We start from the raw sequence: 17191 nt of genomic DNA, 5'->3' as shown, positions 1-17191 counted from the left end.
AGATACAGTCCCCAGGGAGCTTTGTGATGCTTGACCCTGCTCTCTTCTGAAAATCCATCATGGCTGCCTCCTGTCCTCCCCTATCATCAAATGCCATCTCTGATGTGGGTCCTCAACTGGTCTGAAAGTTCTCATGACACCAGGGGCACAGTTTGAGTCTAAGGAAGAAATTTTTTGTCTAAATCAGACACCTGAAAATGTCCATCCCTTAGGAATTACAGAAACATTGTGGTGAGTGACTGCCTAGAGTCAATGAGAAATGTAAGGTTCTATGTACTTTAGTTATACTCTAGAGCAAAATAAGAACTATCCTTGTCCAATGTCAATTAGCTAATGCAGATATAAGTCTGGATAAAACCTAGATGTCTCTTATCCTAGATAGATAAGAGACACAAACTCTTGATTTGCCTGGATCTCAGCTTCTCCTGAATAAAAAAGATCAAGGGAGACCAGGTATCTATAATCCTAGCTACTCAGGAACCTGAGATCTGAGGATTGCAGTTTGAAGCCAGCCTGAGCAGAAAAGTCCATAAGACTCTTATCTCCAATTATTCACTAAAAAGCTGAAATGGCATTGTGGCTCAAATGGTAAAGCACCAGACTTGAGCGAAGAAACCTAATATAGCACCCAGGCTTTGCATTTAATTCTCAGTACTGGCAATAAATAAGTAGAGAGATAAATAAACAAATACATAATAAATGGATCTGTCCTAGTCTATTTTGCTAGCTCTAATAAAATGCCATAGTCTAGATAATTTATAAACTATAGACATTTATTTCTCAAGGATTTTGTTGTTTTTTATTTTACTTTTTTATTGTAATTATAAGTATGTACAGGGGGTTACAGTTACAAGTCAGGTAATGAGTACATTTCCTTTTAGACAATGTCATTTCTTCCCTCATTCTCTCCCAGTTTTTCCCTCCTGTCCCCACCTACAAGTTGTATAGTTCATTTTCAATATAGTATCTAGTGTGTATGTTATTTTTGTCTTTTTGTTCTTGTCTCTTTTTTTTGCCAGTCTTGGGGCTTGAACTCAGTGCTTGGGTGCTGCCTTCAAGCCTCATTTTGCTCAAGCCTAGCGTTCTACCACTTGAGTCACTCAGCCACAGTGCCACTTCTAGCTTTTTCTAAGTAGTTTATTGGAGATAAGAGTCACCCAGACTTTTCTGCCTAGGCTGGCTTCGAACCATGATCCTCAGATCTCAGCCTCCTGATTAGCTAGGATTACAAGTGTGAGCCACCAGCACCCAGCTGTTGTTGGGGTTTTTTTAAATGATACTAGAATAGCTGGGTCCTGTGTTTTCTGGGTAGTTGGCCTACCACTTGAACCTTTTATTTCTTAAGAAAAATCTAAGGGGAAAACAGATTTAGGCCTGTATATAATGATGCACATTTGTAATGGTAGGAGTTGGGAGTCTAAGGCAGGAGAATCGTGAGTTCCAGGCCAGCTTGAGTTACAAGAAAGCAAATTAAACCAAACAGAACAAAAATAACTCTAACAAAAAAGCCAATGACTGATTCAGTGTATACTCAGGGTCTCTGTTCAGTTCTTGCCATGCCTGTCCCAGTGGAGGAGCAAAGGGCTCTAGGGAGTATCTTTTTAGAAGAGCACTAATTCAATTCATGAAGTTCCACTCTCATGCCCTACTACCTCCCAAAGGCCCATCTCCTCATACCATCTCCTTGGAGGTAAGAATTGGAACAAGTGGATTTTAGAGTAACGCAAGCATTCCGATCCTAACAAGACTCAATTATTCATTTGTTCTCTAAACTGTGACATAACAAGATTGTGTGTGCCACAATCTTATCTGACACTCACTGAAACTTGAACTACTCTTTCTAGGATAATTATGAGAGAAATCTGTAATAGATGTTTTTAATCTAAATGCTCTACCTGATATATTGAAAACTTTCCAAAGCATGGACCTGTATTTGGAAATAGTCCTCAAATGAAGCTGAATTCCCCTTCTCCTACTCTTCCTACTTAATGGTTACTGGGGTTTGAACTTAGAGCCTTGGACTTACTAGGCAGGTGTTTTACCCTTGAGCCACACCTCCAGCCTCTAGTTGCATACTGAGAACTCAAGTATTCATGTCTACACAACCTCAGTTGTCAACTACATGGTATCCACAGAGACTGGAACCAAGCAGCTCTCTTTTTGTTCTGGTTTTGTGCTTCTGGTGTGTGAGATGTCAGCCTCTGGCTATGTTCCAGGAGGAACATGAGCGTCATGAGCTGATTTTGCATCGTCTATGAGAATTGTCTGCTCTATACTTCAATTAGCTAAAGTTCTCCATCCCAATGGGCATGGCTATGAAAATAAAACAACCAAAAACCTATAAATAGTGTGAGTTATGCTCTGACTCAGAAGGAAGAGTAGAGTAAAACAAAGGGAGGAAGATAATACCTACAAATCAGGTGCTGGTGGCTTACACCTGTAATCCTAGCTACTCAGAGGGCTGAGATTGATGGATTATGGTCTGAAGCCAGCCCAGGCAGGAAAACCTGTGAGACTCTTATCTCCAAGTCACTACCAAAAAAGCCAGAAGTGGCTCAAATGGTAGAGTGCTAGCTTTGAGCAAAAAATCCCAGGGACGGTGCCTAAGCCCTGAGCAAGCTCCATTGTGGGTGCATGTGCATGTGCACACACATACACATACACACACTATATGTATATTGTATATATAATCTACATTATCTACAATATATTATCAACATTATCGATAGTGAGAAAGATTGTAGTCTTTGAAATGGATTGGGGGCACTGTAGGAACAGAGAGTTAATAACCATATCTCTTTATGGTTGTACATAACAATTATGAAAATGAATGTGCTGCGCGTACAGTTCTCAGTGGACTCACAACCCTGGATGATTCATTTGCTGCTAGAGCAGAATTCTTTGTCCTGGATCAATTGTGCGCCTTCCGGATGACTCTTTAATAGAAAAAGTGGGCACAAAATGACAGCTGATGATCGGAGGCCCAGACACAAAATAGAACTACTCTTGCCTGGAGCCAAACAAAAATTATGTGATTTACAAACTCAAGAGTTCAATCACTAATATCTTGTCTACAGAAGAACAAAAGGAAGAAGCTTTCTGCTAAAATTGCATGGATTATAAATGCAGAGGACTCGGAATGTGCCTTTCCAGATTGACACTAAGAGAGTTAATATTATTTAAGAAATAGTTCAAAGCCAGGTAGCCTCTTAAAAATATCAAATGCTAGGTGAGTACCAGTGGCTCAGACTTGTAATCCTAGCTACTCAGCAGGCTGAGATTTAAGGATTGTGGCTCAAAGCCAGCCAGGCAGGAATGTCTAGGAGACTTTCCTCTCCAATTAACCAGTAAAAATCTGGAAGTGGAGCTGTGGCTCAGGTGGTACAGCACTAGCCTCAAGAAAAAAAAGCTCAAGGACAGTGTGTAAGCCCTGCGTTAAAGCCATAGGATCACCAAAAAAAAAAAAAGTCAAATACTGGACTGTGAAAACAAGCTAACCACTCAGCACTCATAGCTAGGTAGAGTCCTAAGAGCCCTTGAGAAAATAATTGTCTCTCTAGGACTGAACTGCCTTAGTTTGGAAGAGAGACACTCTGATGTCCAAGGATGTCTCTACAAACTTATCTGCACAAGAGCATTCCCAGGGAAGGCAGGACTGACTTGTTCAGTTAATTCTACCAAATGGCTATGAAATTAATCCATGGATTCAAGCACTGGTGGTTTATGCTTGTAATCCTAGCTGGGATGGAGAGGACCAAGGTTTGAAGTCAACCCTGGCATTCACATGAGATCTTCCTTTTCAGCCAATAGCTGAGCAGGACAGCAGTGCCTGTCATCCTTGCTATGTGCGAGACTGAAAATGGGAGGATCATGGGTCCAGGTCAACTTGGACAAAACCATCCATGACACACACTTGTCATCTCAGATATGACTAGTAAGCATAAAATGGCAGATTGCAGTCCAAGTGCACACAAAGCAGGAAGGGAGACCCTATCTCAAAAATAAACTGTGACTGGGCTGGGAAGGTGGCTCAGTGGTAGAGTGCTTGCCTTACATGCATGAGGCCTTGGGTTCAATTCCTCAGCACCACATAAGCAGAAAAGGCCGGAAGTGGTACTGTAGCTCAAGTGGTAGAGTGAGTTGAGCTGAAGAGTTGAGGGATAGCGCCTAGGCCCAGAGTTCAGACCCCACGACTGATGACAAAAATAAATAAATAAATAAAATAAAGTGAGAAAAAGGACCTGAGGCCTGGTTCAACAGTATAGCCCCTGTCTAATGATTCCAAGACTCTGAATTCAACACCAGAACAGGTGCCTGTTGCTCATGCCTGTAATCCTAGCTACTCAGGAGGCTGAGATCTGAGGATCACAGTTTGGAGCTAGGCTAAGCAGTAAAGTCCTCCAATTTAAAAAATCAGATGTGGAGCTGTGGCTCAAACTGAGCAAAAAAGCTCAAGATAGCACCCAGGCCCTGAGTTCAAAGCCTAGGACTAGCATGTGCACATACGTGCACACACGCATGCACACATGCACACACACACACACACACACACACACACACACACACACACAAACACTAGTACTACCCAAAAAATGGATGCATAGAAAGATAACAAGAGGAAATACTAGTGTAACAAGAACATGTCTCTATGGTGTCCTGCTCCTCCATCATTCACTGTAAATGAAAGCAGAAGTCACAACACAGAACTTTTCTCACAGTTGGAAAGAAAAAAGAAATGCCAGTCATTTGGTTGTAATTCATGTGCATTAAAAAATAATAATTCCTTCTCAGTTTCCATAGCTACTCTATCTCCCAGCTTTCCTTTGCAACTAGTCTAAAGGAGAGGTCAGGGACTAGTACCCAGTAGTCATGAGGGCGTGAAAATAACAAGCCCAGGATGATGTCAACCAGAGGGTGGAAAAATCCAAATAGAACCCTCTCTTCTCCCAGCCAGTGTCCCTTTACCCTTTCAGCATTGAAGTCCTTTCTGAAAGACAGAGCAAGAGAACATTAGATAAAATAGTTAAGTGGAGCTGTGGCTCCAGTGCTAGAATGTCAGCCTTGGGTGAATAAAACTAAGAGACAGCATCCAGATCCTGAGTTCAAGCCCCAGTACCTGCATAAAAGTCTTCAAGATTGGAAGCTTCTGCCTTTGTGGTATTCATGTAAGCTACAGTTGTGGAGGTGTTCTGGAAAGTTGGGTCTCTTGGTATTTTTGATTGAACCATAGAGACCACTGATTGCCTACTTTATTGTCCTACATAAGTTGCCACAAGGGCATCTATGTAGTTGGTCCAAGAAAGGATGTTCTTTTTCCTTAGCCTTGCCAGTATGTGTTGAGGACTGAAGGAAGAAAAATGTTGCTTTATTGAGTTGAGCACTGATTGGTGCAATGAACTTCAACTTTCTTCCAATAGAGAAGAAGCTCTTAAGACTCTTCTATGGGAAAGTCTGCCACCTAAGCCTGGTGCCACAGGTTGAATAGCGAATCATCAGAGGGGCGTGATGAATATTTGCATAAATCTGATTCGCATGCAAGAACTGTGTGTCATCCATCTTAGGTGGCTGTTGTTGCAAAATGAGTGTGTGTTGTATGTGTATGTACATTTCTATCAGAGATAGAAAGATGAACGAGCCAGTAGAACATGTAAACTAGCTCATTACATATTTATATGTACTGAGCTATAAAATTTATCTCTGAATTAAAAAAAAACATAGAAAAAACCCAACCCTATCTTTTGAAGAGATTCTATTATAACATAGCCAAATAGTGCTTGTTTCACTTTGATTTTTACAGGAAATAAACTCGGACCTCCCATAGAGCTGGGTGATTGCAGAATGCTGCTGTGATTGGAATGAACCATCTGCCAAATAACTAAGCAAGATCCGTGGCTGCCCTGATTCTAAGATGGAGCTTCCTGTGGGTTCAGATGATTTCAGAAGAATTTTAACAATGAGAATGAACCTTAAATGGTCCATCTGCTGATATATTCTAGTCTAAATCAGAGCTGTCTCAGTCATAGGCCAAGAATAGAAGTATGAGGGACCATTGATAAATGGATGTGTGCCCTGGGTGCTTGGTAATTTGTTTTTATTCTTTGTGAGTTTTTTTTTTAAATCAACTATGTATTAATGAAAAAGAAGAGTCCAAATGATTATCCACAGATGATCGAATTTTGTGCCAGGAAAACCTTAAAGAATTAATTAAAATGTTAGAATTAAGTGACTACATGCATGGGAATGAGCGTATACCATTGTGAGGGAGGTAAATAGTGTAGACCTGGCTCAGCTATGATGACAAGTTTTGGTACTGGCGTTGGAGCTTGAACTCAGGACCTTACACTCTTGCTCAGGACCTTACACTCTCACATTAGCTCAAGACTTAGTAGACAAATGTGAGTTTGTACAATGTAAGAAAAGCACATGGAAGGTAGAGGAGTCTGAGAAGAAGTTGGCTAGGAGGAACACCATGCCTTATAGTCAGCGGAAGATAAATATGATTTACTGAGAAAAGCCGGGTGATCCTCGCCAAGCAATCTCACCTTAAATATATTATTCAAATCTGTGTGTGTGTGTGTGTGTGTGTGTGTGTGCACGCGCACGCGTGTGTGTGTGTGTGTGTGTGTGTGTGTGTGTGGTGTGGTACAGAGGTGGGGGTTGAACTCAGGACCTGGGTGTTGTCTTTTAGCTTTATTGTTCAAGGCTAATGCTCTACTTGTTGCCTTTTTTTGTGTGTGATTAATTGGCTTCAAACTTCTAGCTTCAAATCTCAGCCTGCTGAGTAGTAAGGATTTCAGACATGAGCCACAGACATTCTACTATTCGATTCTTTTGAAAGGTTGCTATGGTTGAGTGGAAAACATGTACAGATTTGAAATTTCTTTTGCTTTTGTGACACGGTGGAACACGTCCCTTCTTATGAGACTGAGGCTGAATCTGTAGGGCTCACCCTACTCTGTCCTGATGCCCAAGTCCTAGGAAAACGACTATGTTTGTGAGGCTCAGTTCTCTAACTCCAAGCAGATTGTTTCTTCCTTCATCTGTGTTACATGCATTTGATGTGTCCTGCTGAAGGCCTCGTTGGAACAGACGATTTGGTACCGGCTGAGAATGTGGCTTGCTTAGTATGCATGTAGAGGGCTTGCCTAGCATGCACGAAGCCCTGGATTCGATTCCTTAGTACTACATAAACAGAAAAGGCCAGAAGTGGCACTGTGGCTCAAGTGGTAGAGTGCTAGTGTTGAGTAGGAGAAACTTAAGGACAGTGCCAAAGCCCTGAGTTTAAGCCCCAGGACTGGTTAAAAAAAAAAAAAAAAAAAAGGATTCTGCTACTAATAATCATCACTAAAATCCTTTCCTCTCTGAAGTTCTCTGACTCTTTCAAACTCCACAGGCAATCTGACATGTTTAATTTTATCATTTCACTTTACCTTTCTTTCTGAGAAGAGAGTGAAAAATATGTAAACAAGCCGTGCTAGAAAAGCAAAACCGTAATTTTTGATGTCATGTTTATTTTGATATCTTTTACAAGTGATTAGTGAAGTGCTCAAAATGCCAATTACTTTGTGGTCTCCAAGATGGAAAAAAAAAAAATGATCTACAAACATCGCTTTGTTCTAAGCCTAGTGAAACTTGTTTTCTCAACAACCAGTAATTTCAGAGCACTGGAAGTCTGAAGATTAAATATACTATTTGTATGTTACATTTTCACATAATCAGTTCCTGGGCTTATTAAGTAGAAAGGTTTTGCTGTTGTTGTTATTTTTAAGCTTTTATATATTTATTTTTTTGTTTATGTGGTACTGAGGAATCAAACCCAGGGCTTCATGCATGCTAGGTAAGCACTCTACCACTAAGCTACATTCCCAGCCCAAGCTAGAAGGGTTTTTTTGTTTTGTTTTTGCATTTGAAGATCAGTCTTTTGAGAATTATCTCCCAATTGTTGGAATTCCCTCTTGGCCATTGTGTGTGAGCATGCTATTATTAATATATTATTGTCATTATTTTGTGCCAGTCCTGGGGCTTGAACTCAGGGTCGGGGCACTGAGAATTTTTTGCTCAAGGCTAGCACTGTACAACTTGAACCACAGTGGCACTTCTGGCTTTCTGGTAGTTAACTGGAGATAGGACACTTGTGGACTTTCCTAGGCTGGCTTCAAACCATGATCCTCAGATCTCAGCCTCCTGGGTAGCTAGTATTACAGGCATGAGTCACTGGTACTCAGCCTTTATTTTATCTTTAACTATTTTTAAAAATTATCTTGAAGTAGTTACACAAAGGAGTTTCAATTTAACATGCCAGTTTATGAGTATGATACATCTTGATGGACTTTTTTTTTTTTTTGGTCGTGGGGCTTGAACTCTGGGCCTGGACACTTTCTCTCAGCTCTTCAGCTCAAAGCAAGCGATCTACCGCTTGAGCCACAGCACCACTTCCGGTTTTGTAGTGGTTTTATTGGAGATAAGAGTCTCACGGACTTTCCTGTCTGAGCTGGCTTTGAACCATATCCTCAGATCTCAGCCTCCTGAATAGCTAGGATTAGAGGCGTGAGCCACCAGCACCCGGTTTTGAAGGACATTTTTAAATCCATTCATACAACATTTACTGAACACCTATGTGCTGGATGTTGTTCTAGGCACTGGGGCTACAAATGTGAACAGGATGTCCCTTTCCTCATGGAGTTAACAATCTGCATGCATAAGCAGGAGAGGAATAAATAAAGGAGCAGGTAAGCCATACTTTCAGGTAATGGTAAGGTTGCATAGAAAAGAAGAGCAAAGATAAAAAGGGGAGAGAATAGTTTGGTTGCAGCCACCAGTGAAGACTCTGGAGGGTGATATATTAGTGGAAAATGAGAATAAATCTGCTGTTCAGAGAGCTGGATTCCCTAGAAGATCAATATGGAAGAATGTCCTTCAAAGGGGGAAAAAAAAGAGAGCCTTGTGTTTTTGTTTTTTGTACCAGTCTTAGATCTTGAACTCAGAGTCTGAACACTGTCCCTTAGCTTTTCTACTCAAGGCTGGTGCTCTACCACTTGAGTCACAGCTCCATGTCTAGCTTTTTGCTGGTTAATTGGAGATAAGAGTCACAAACCTTTTCTGCTTGGACTGGCTTTGACCCACAGGATCTCACCCTCAGGATCTCTCTTGTAGCTAAGATTACAAGCTGGAGCTACTGGCACTTTGCTGATAGCCTTTTCCTTTTTTTCTTTCTTTTGGCCAGTCCTGCTTGAACTTAGGGCCTGGGCACTGTTCCTGAGCTGCCTTTGCTCAAGGCTAGCACTCCACCACTTGAGCCACAGTACTACTTTCAGCTTTTTCTGTGTATGTGGTACTGAGGAATTGAACCCAGGGCTTCAGGCATGCTAGTCAAGCACTCTACCACTAAGCCACATTCCCAGCCCTGGTAGCCCTTTTCTAATTGCACTGAGACCCAAATGGACTATACAGTTCTCTGTCTAGCCTTCAACCCCTGCTACACACACACACACACACACACACACACACACACTTATAGGAAAATAATGAACAGTAAATCTATTTCTGGGATGTGGAACAATATCCCGCATATTATATATTATATCTAACAAATATGATATATATGTATAATACATTACATTACATTATAGTTTATGTAATACAATGTTTCCTATTTACCATATTGCATGATATTTATATCACCTTGGGGTAGAATGTGAGGAGAGCAGACATTTGAAGTTGGACAGGCTGATGGAACGCCAGCTTGATGAATTTCAGTATATGAGTCTGAAGTTCCCACCTGCTCCCATGACTTTCTTATGAGTGTTCCTCTGCTCTGGGCTTGCCTTCCAGTGTGATGCCCTGCTGCCGGGAAAAGGTGGTTGTGTCTAGCACCAGCGAATGTGGCCAGCTTTACCCACGCTGCTGTGTCTGAATGTACCTCATCACATCCACAGGAGCATCTCTGAAAGGGTGACTAAGAGCCACAGAATCTGGGACTTCAGCTTCCTAGAAATGCCAGGTGAAAATGAGAATACCAAACCCACAAGTGCTTATATATGTGCAAAACATGGTTGGAGGCATTCGTGTCCATGGATCCCATCATTTCCTCATGCAGATTTATTTTGTAGGCGTAGGAGCGGGATGAGGGGGAGGCTGGTGCACAGGTGTTGTGTGGCAGCCAGGGTTTGAAGTCCAGAGCCAAAACTCTTAAAGCATCTCCCGATCCTTGCTACTTAAGAGGCTGAGATCTGAGGATCAGAGTTCAAGGCCAACCCAGGCAGAAAAAAAATCTATGAGATTCTTATCTCCAATTCACCACCAAAAAACTGGAGGGAGAGCTGTGGCTCAAGTGGTAAGAGCACCAGGCTTGAGTAAAGAACCTAAAGGAGAGCATCCAGACCCCTGAGTTCAAGACCTAATACCAGTACAAAAACAAAAACAAGCAACAAAACCCCACTTCCTGCAGGGAGCCAGGGCGAGGGGGGAGGTTTAGGGGGGGCCTCGGAGCATCCTGAGGAGTAGGGAACTGAAAAATCTGCTTCCATGCCTGTGGCTCTTGCAGGGACACCAGTGGCCCTGAGCTTCTAGGCGGGCACACTGGGTCCTCTGGCTCATTATCCCATAAGCCTAGTGGCTCCAGGAAACCCCAGTCTGAGCTACCTGGGAAATACAGGAAGTACATGGAGCAGGGAGGTGGGGGGGAGGGCAGTGATTGATATCTGGCCTGGTTCTTCTCCTTCTCCCTCCGCCTGACCACAGAACATCTTCAAGTGCTGGCCACCTGCTGTTATCTTCTCCTTTCATGTTCTATGTGACACAGGGAAGGGCTAACATATAGTAGGTGTTCAAGGCTTGGCCAGTGAAGAAACTGGACACTGATAACTTTGGACAATGATGAAGAACCATTATGGAAGCTGAGCTCCTCCTTCTGGAAGTCTGGGAGTTGCGCCAGGTGAAAGAGCTGATATTATACCATTGGCACACACACACACACACACACACACACACACACACACACACACACACACACACACACACACACACACACACAGAGCACCAGTTTTAAAAGTGCAATGGTAAATTTAAACATTCAAGCATGAGAATTATTTTTTATGACTGAAACTTTGCCAAATGGAACCGAAGCAAGGTTTGCTATCAAAATTGACAGGAAGCAAAGTGAAATGGGTAAAAATAGAAAAGAAATTACTAAGCTATGAAAAGAAATATCCAAAATGAAAACAGAGTGAAAGCTACCTTGACTAGAGGAGATTCTGTTACAGAGGAATACACTGACAGAAAATTAACACGTAGCACATTTACAACTTGCTTTTAGAAAATAACAAAAGATGTTTTTATGATCTCCAGGAGAATTTTAGTGGGTTTTTATATCTTTTATCCCTGTTGGTTCCTGCAACTAGAGATTTAGCTTTATATAGAACTAAACCTGGTACCTGTGGCTCCCATTGATTTCAGGGGACTGAGATCTGAGGGTCACAGTTGAAAAATCATTCCAGGTAGCAAAAAATGGAAGTGAAAGTATGGCTCAAGTGGTAGAGTACCAGCCTTGAGTAGGAAAATCCAAGCAAGAACTCAAGGTCCTGAGTTCAAGCCCCAGCACTGGAGCTACAACAAGAACAACAACAAAAAGAGCAAGCCCTAACTTTAGGGTTTCTTCAATCTGGAAGACAAGACTTAGCTGAAGAACAGTTGCCATGGTAGAATGACATCTTTAAGAACTGGAACTCTAGCCAGGTGTGTGAGGCTCACAGCTGTAATCCTAGCTACTCACAAAGCTGAGATTTGAGGATTGTCATTTGAATCCAGCCAGGGCAGGAAAGTCCATGAAACTCTCATCTCCAAAAAACCACCAAAATGCTGAAAGTGGAACTATTGCTCAAGTGGTAGAGTGCTAGCCTTGAGCATAAAAGATCAGAGACAGCTCCCAGGCCCTAAGTTCAAGCCCCAGGACGGGAAGGAAGGAAGGAAGGAAGGAAGGAAAGGAGGAAGGGAGGAAGGGAGGGAGGGAGGGAGGGAGGGAGGGAAGGAGGAAGGGAGGAAGAAAGGGAGGGAGGGAGGGAGGGAGGGAAGGAGGGAGGGAGGGAGGGAGGGAGGGAGGAAGGGAAAGAAAGAAAGAAAGAAAGAAAGAAAGAAAGAAAGAAAGAAAGAAAGAAAGAAAGAAAGAAAGAATGAGAAAGAAAGAGAAAGGAAAGAAGGAAGGAAGGAAAGAAAGAAAGAAGGAAGGAAGGAAGAAAGAAAGAAAGAGAAAGAAAGAAAGAAAGAAAGAAAGAAAGAAAGAAAGAAAGAAAGAAAGAAAGAAAGAAAGAAAGAAAGAAAGAAAGAAAAAACTGGTTCTCTAAAGGATGACTGGATTTAAAGGGTCCATCAGACTAGAGGTCCAGAGTGTGATCAGTGATGCTCCTCACAGCCCTGGGGCTGTGGTGGAAGAAGAAGGTTGGGGTAAGAAAAATGGCAGGGGCCAAGGATCAGATCCAGGACACAGAACATGATGACTTTGCCAGGATCAGGCAGAAGCCTCAGGTCTGGCTAGGTCAGGAGATTTAAATGCCTGCCTCTCTTACCATAATATGAAGTTAGAATTATAAACAAGCCTCATAATAAGTGTGTAAAGGGATGATGAAATTCTGATTTTTTTTATGATCACATTAGTGCTTAAAAAAATAATCAGGCTGGGTACTCGCACATGACTGCAATCCTAGCTACTCAGGAGGTTGAGATCTGAGGATCAAGGTTCAAAGCCAGCCTGGGCAGGAAGGTCTAGGAGCCAAACAAAACAAACAAAAAACTCAGGGTCAGTGCCTAGGCCCTGAGTTCAAGCCCCAGGACCCCCCTGCCCCCCACCCCCATCAACAAAGTTTCTGACTTCCCTCTAACCTGTTCATTCCCTTCTCTATAAATTCCATCACCTTCTAACATATTACACACTATGCTGTATGTGTATATTATTTTATTACTTGTCTGTTTCTTATCATTAAGATCGAATGGCACAAATTGGGCCTTGGAAGGTGGCTCAGTAGTAGAGCATGTATGCATGAGGCCCTGGGTTCGATTCCTCAGGCCCAGAGTTTAGGCCCCATGACTGACCCAAAAAAAAGATCTAATGGCACAAATTTGTGACTCCTCCCTCTTCCTCCTCAGTGATCAGTGTCTGGAGAAGTCTCTCTCCGGGACTGTTTATTTATGACTTGATCAGACATTTAAAAAAGAAATCCTTTCCTCACTTTCTGTCTCGGCCTTGTGGCTGTTCTGAGCTCCTTTGGGCTGCTGGGGAATACACCATCACCTCAGCCCACATTGGCTGCTGGGAAATGAGGTCAGGACACTTCAGATCTGATGAAGGCTAGAGAGGCATGAGCCAGGCCGGGCCTCACAGGTAGGTAGGATTTGGGTATCTGAGCTGGGTCAGTGGGTGTCTAGTAAGATGGGTATTATTCTATCCTTTTTAAATTGCAGCCTGGGGGCTGGGAAGGTGGCTCAGTGGTAGAGCGCTTCCTTGCATGCATGAGGCCCTGGGTTCGATTCCTCGGCACCACATAAGCAAAAAAGAAAAAAGCCGGAAGTGGCGCTGTGGCTCAACTGGTAGAGTGCTAGCCTTGAGCTGAATAGCTGAGGGACAGCGCTCAGGCCCAGAGTTCAGGCCCCACAGCTGGACCTCCACACTCCCCCCCAAAAAAGATTAAATTGCAGCCTATAAGCAGATAATTTTTTAAAATTTTATTTAGTGGTTGGGAGCTTTGCTAGATTTTTGAGGCTCAGAGTCATGTTCAGGTTATCAACTTGCCTGTGGATATCTGTAGGCACTGTGTGTGTATGGAGGACAGGCGCGGCCTGGTGAAAATGATCTCCAGGCTGTATACCCCCTATTTTCAGCAATCAGACGATGAGGGCAGTGTATGGAAAGAAGACATTGCTTTGTTTCAATTTTTAAATGAGTCTAGAGCTGGTCATAGTGACTCATGCCTGTAATCCTAGCTTTTCTGGAGGTAAAGATCAGGAGGATTATAGTTCAAGGCCAGTCCAAGCAAAAAGGCTGGAGCACTCAATGTTTCTGACTCAGGTCCGGCCAGTTTGTGAGACCCCCCCCCACACACACACCCCTAATCTCAACCACTAAGGAAGAGCTGATGTAGTGGTGCACACCTGCCATCCCAACTACGCCAGAAACATAAATAAGAGAATCATGGTCTAGACTAGCCTGAGCATAAATGCAATACCATATTTGAAAAAAAAAATCATAATTAAAGGAAAAAAATGGGTCAGAGTGTGGATCCTAGGATAGAGTAAACTACCTGCTAGTACAAGGCCCTGAGTCAAAGCCCCAGTACTGTAGAAAAGAAAACAACAACAATAAGGGCTGGGAAGGTGGCTCAGTGGTAGAGCGCTTGCCTTGCATGCCTGAGGCCCTGGGTTCAATTCCTCAGCACCACATAAGCAAAAAGAAAAAAGCCGGAAGTGGCGCTGTGGCTCAAGTGGTAGAGCGCTAGCCTTGAGCTGAAGAGCTGAGGGACAGCGCCCAGGCCCAGAGTTCAGACCCCACAACTGGACCCCCCTCCAAAAAAGAAAGAAAGAAAGAAAAGAAAACAACAACAATAACCAAAAATGAGCGGGAAAGTCGCAGGATAATTTTGAAAGTCTGGGCTGAGTAGCGGTTTCTGTTATGCACACCATGACATCTGTCCCACACAGTTAATACCAACCCCCAAGTCTCTGCAACATTACTCACATTTTAGATGACTTGCAATTTCCCAGTGCTCAATGATTTTTTTTTCTTTCAGTCAAGTGAGAAGTGTGATTCTTGCACTACAAGAGGGAAGATTTGTAGTGAATGAAGATAAATTTGGAATCTTGGGAGGCAATCAGGACTAAACTGTATTTGCAAAGGGCAAACATGATCATATGATCACTTTCCCCATGCTTTACAAGTATTCTCAAGCCAGAAACAATCCCTTACCCTTTTGTAAACTTCCATTTAAGCAGGCATCATTGAAGAACACATGTGTGCTCGGAAACGAGTACAAGTCCTAAATTTTTATAAAGCAAATGCACTTGTGTCACAGCATCAAGACCAAGAAATGGAACATAGGACCAACATTAGGGAAATTCCCTTGAATCTCCCTCCAGTCATCCCCCCTCCCCCATCACCATTATGGTGGTAATGACTTGTGAACTTTATATGAACAGAGACAGCTGTAGCTCTTTTCTTTTTGACTGTATTGGGATTTAAATTGAGTAGGCAGGTGCTCAACTGCTGACCCATGCGTCCAGTCCCATCTTTTGATGGTTATTGTAGAGATAAGAGTTTGATTCCCCCTGGCCCACCTATATTTAAGTTTACTGAGAGGGCAGGTACATATCACAGACTTTCCTGTCTGGGTTGTCCAGGAATGATGATCCTCCCAATCTGCCTCCCACATAGCTTAGGCATGTGCTCTACTGCATCTAACTATGGTTGAGAAGAGGGTCTCTCAAACGTTTGTGGCCAGGCTGCCCTGAAGTCACATCCTCTCATTCTTAGCCTCACAAATAGCTGGGTTTATGGTCATGAGCCACCGACACTTGGCTTCTGGACGTACTTCTTTGTGTCTGGGCTGTTATACTGTATAATGTTTTGTCAACAATTTTGTTAGGCAAATTGTTGTTGCTGTGACAACATACAAGGAAAAAATTTAAAAGGGGAGAAAAGAGCCAAGTGCTAGTAGCTCATACTTAGAATCCTAGCTACTCAGGAGGCGGAGATCTGAGGATCACAGTTTGAAGACAGCCTGAGCGAGAAAGTAAGTGAGACCCCTATTGCCAATTAATTACAAAACAAAGCTGGATGTGGAGTTGTGGTTCAAGTGGTAGAGCACCAGCCTTGAGCAAGTAAAATAAGTCAGGTCAAGTGCCCAAGCCCTGAGTTCAAGGCACCAGGGGGGAAAAAAAAAAGAGGAAAGGTTTCTTTTTTTTTTTTGGTCAGTCATGAGGCTGAACTCTGGGCCTGGGCACTGTCCCTCAGCTCTTCAGCTCAAGGATAGCGCTCTACCACTTGAGCCACAGCGTCACTTCTGGATTTTTTTCTGCTTATGTGGTGCTGAGGAATTGAACCCAGGGCCTCATGCATGCAAGGCAAGCGCTCTACCACTGACCTAACTTCCCAGCCCAGGAAAGGTTTCTTAGGGCTCATCGTGTCAGAGTTTACAGCTCATAATTGTCCAGCTCTGTTGGTTAGGCAGAACATGATGGCAGAAAGGTAAGGAGAAGCTAAAGCTGCTTATTGCTTTTTTCTGATGTTCTCTTCCTCATGATAGATAAGAAGCAGCAATCAAGACAGGAAGTGGCTGAAGGACAAGGCATATCTTTCCAGGCAAGACTCCAGTGGCCTATTTCCTCAAATTAGGTTCCATCTCCCAAGAATGTAGGACATTACTGGTTAGATCACAGCCCTCAAGATCCAGTACTTCTCAAGGATTGGTTCCACCAGCACTGAGGCTTCAACCATGAACTTCTAGGGGGAAACTTCAGATCTAAACTATGACAAATGATGGATCATGTGTACAATGGGCCATACAGCTCAGGTATGCAGCAGACCGGTCCAAAGAGGTTTGTGGAACTTTTAGTCTGTGATGTTCCACAATGGCAGAGTTACCTAAGGATACATTGCTTAGAACTACCTCTGGTGTTAAGCAGCATGCTATGATATTGGTGCAAATGAAGTGTGATCTGAGGACCAAGGCAGTAAAAGAGAAGAAAAGACAAAGCTTTCTGTTCTAAAGGCTGCTGGCCCTGGGGTCCAGACAGGCAATGACTTCTGCCACTCTAGCAGGGCTGCCAGGGAGCTATGAAAGGTTAGAGCAAAGATTTCAATGAATTTAGACTCCATGTTCAACTACTGACTCTGGTGGTCTTTGCTCAGAATCTAAGTCACTGCTATTTCTAGGAAAGATAGAGCAGAAATAAATATTAAATAGATGCTTTGACTTGGATGTGTTAAGTTGAACATACTCTGGGGGGGGGGGCAGTACTGGGGCTTGAACTTGGGGCCTGGGCACTGTCCCTGAGCCTCTTTGTACTCAAGGCTAGTGCTCTACCACTTGAGCCACAGCATGACTTCTGTTTTTGTCTGAGTAGTTTTTATTGGAGATAAGAGTCTCGTGAACTTTCCTGTCCCAGTTGGCTTCAAATTGCAGTCCTCAGATCTCAGCCTTCTGAGTAG

The 17191-nt window shown here is 43.0% G+C and overlaps 1 long non-coding RNA gene across 2 annotated transcripts; it reads left to right on the top strand.

Annotated features, from left to right (window-relative positions):
* The first annotated feature begins 49 nt into the window (after window positions 1-49).
* On the top strand, window positions 50-16920 carry LOC138840011 (uncharacterized). Of its 2 annotated transcripts, none has more exons than XR_011376029.1 (5): window positions 50-231; window positions 5798-5920; window positions 8637-8729; window positions 9832-10000; window positions 16287-16920. It is a non-coding gene; the product is annotated as an uncharacterized lncRNA (long non-coding RNA). The 2 variants fall into 2 exon arrangements; XR_011376028.1 differs by having other exon boundaries at window positions 5798-6080.
* The last annotated feature ends 271 nt before the right edge of the window (window positions 16921-17191 follow it).

Source organism: Dipodomys merriami, unplaced genomic scaffold (assembly GCF_024711535.1).
Source record: "Dipodomys merriami isolate MVZ:Mamm:240054 unplaced genomic scaffold, mDipMer1.0.p SCAF_10, whole genome shotgun sequence".
Lineage (NCBI taxonomy): Eukaryota > Metazoa > Chordata > Mammalia > Rodentia > Heteromyidae > Dipodomys > Dipodomys merriami.
This window is presented reverse-complemented; position numbering and strand designations above follow the sequence as displayed.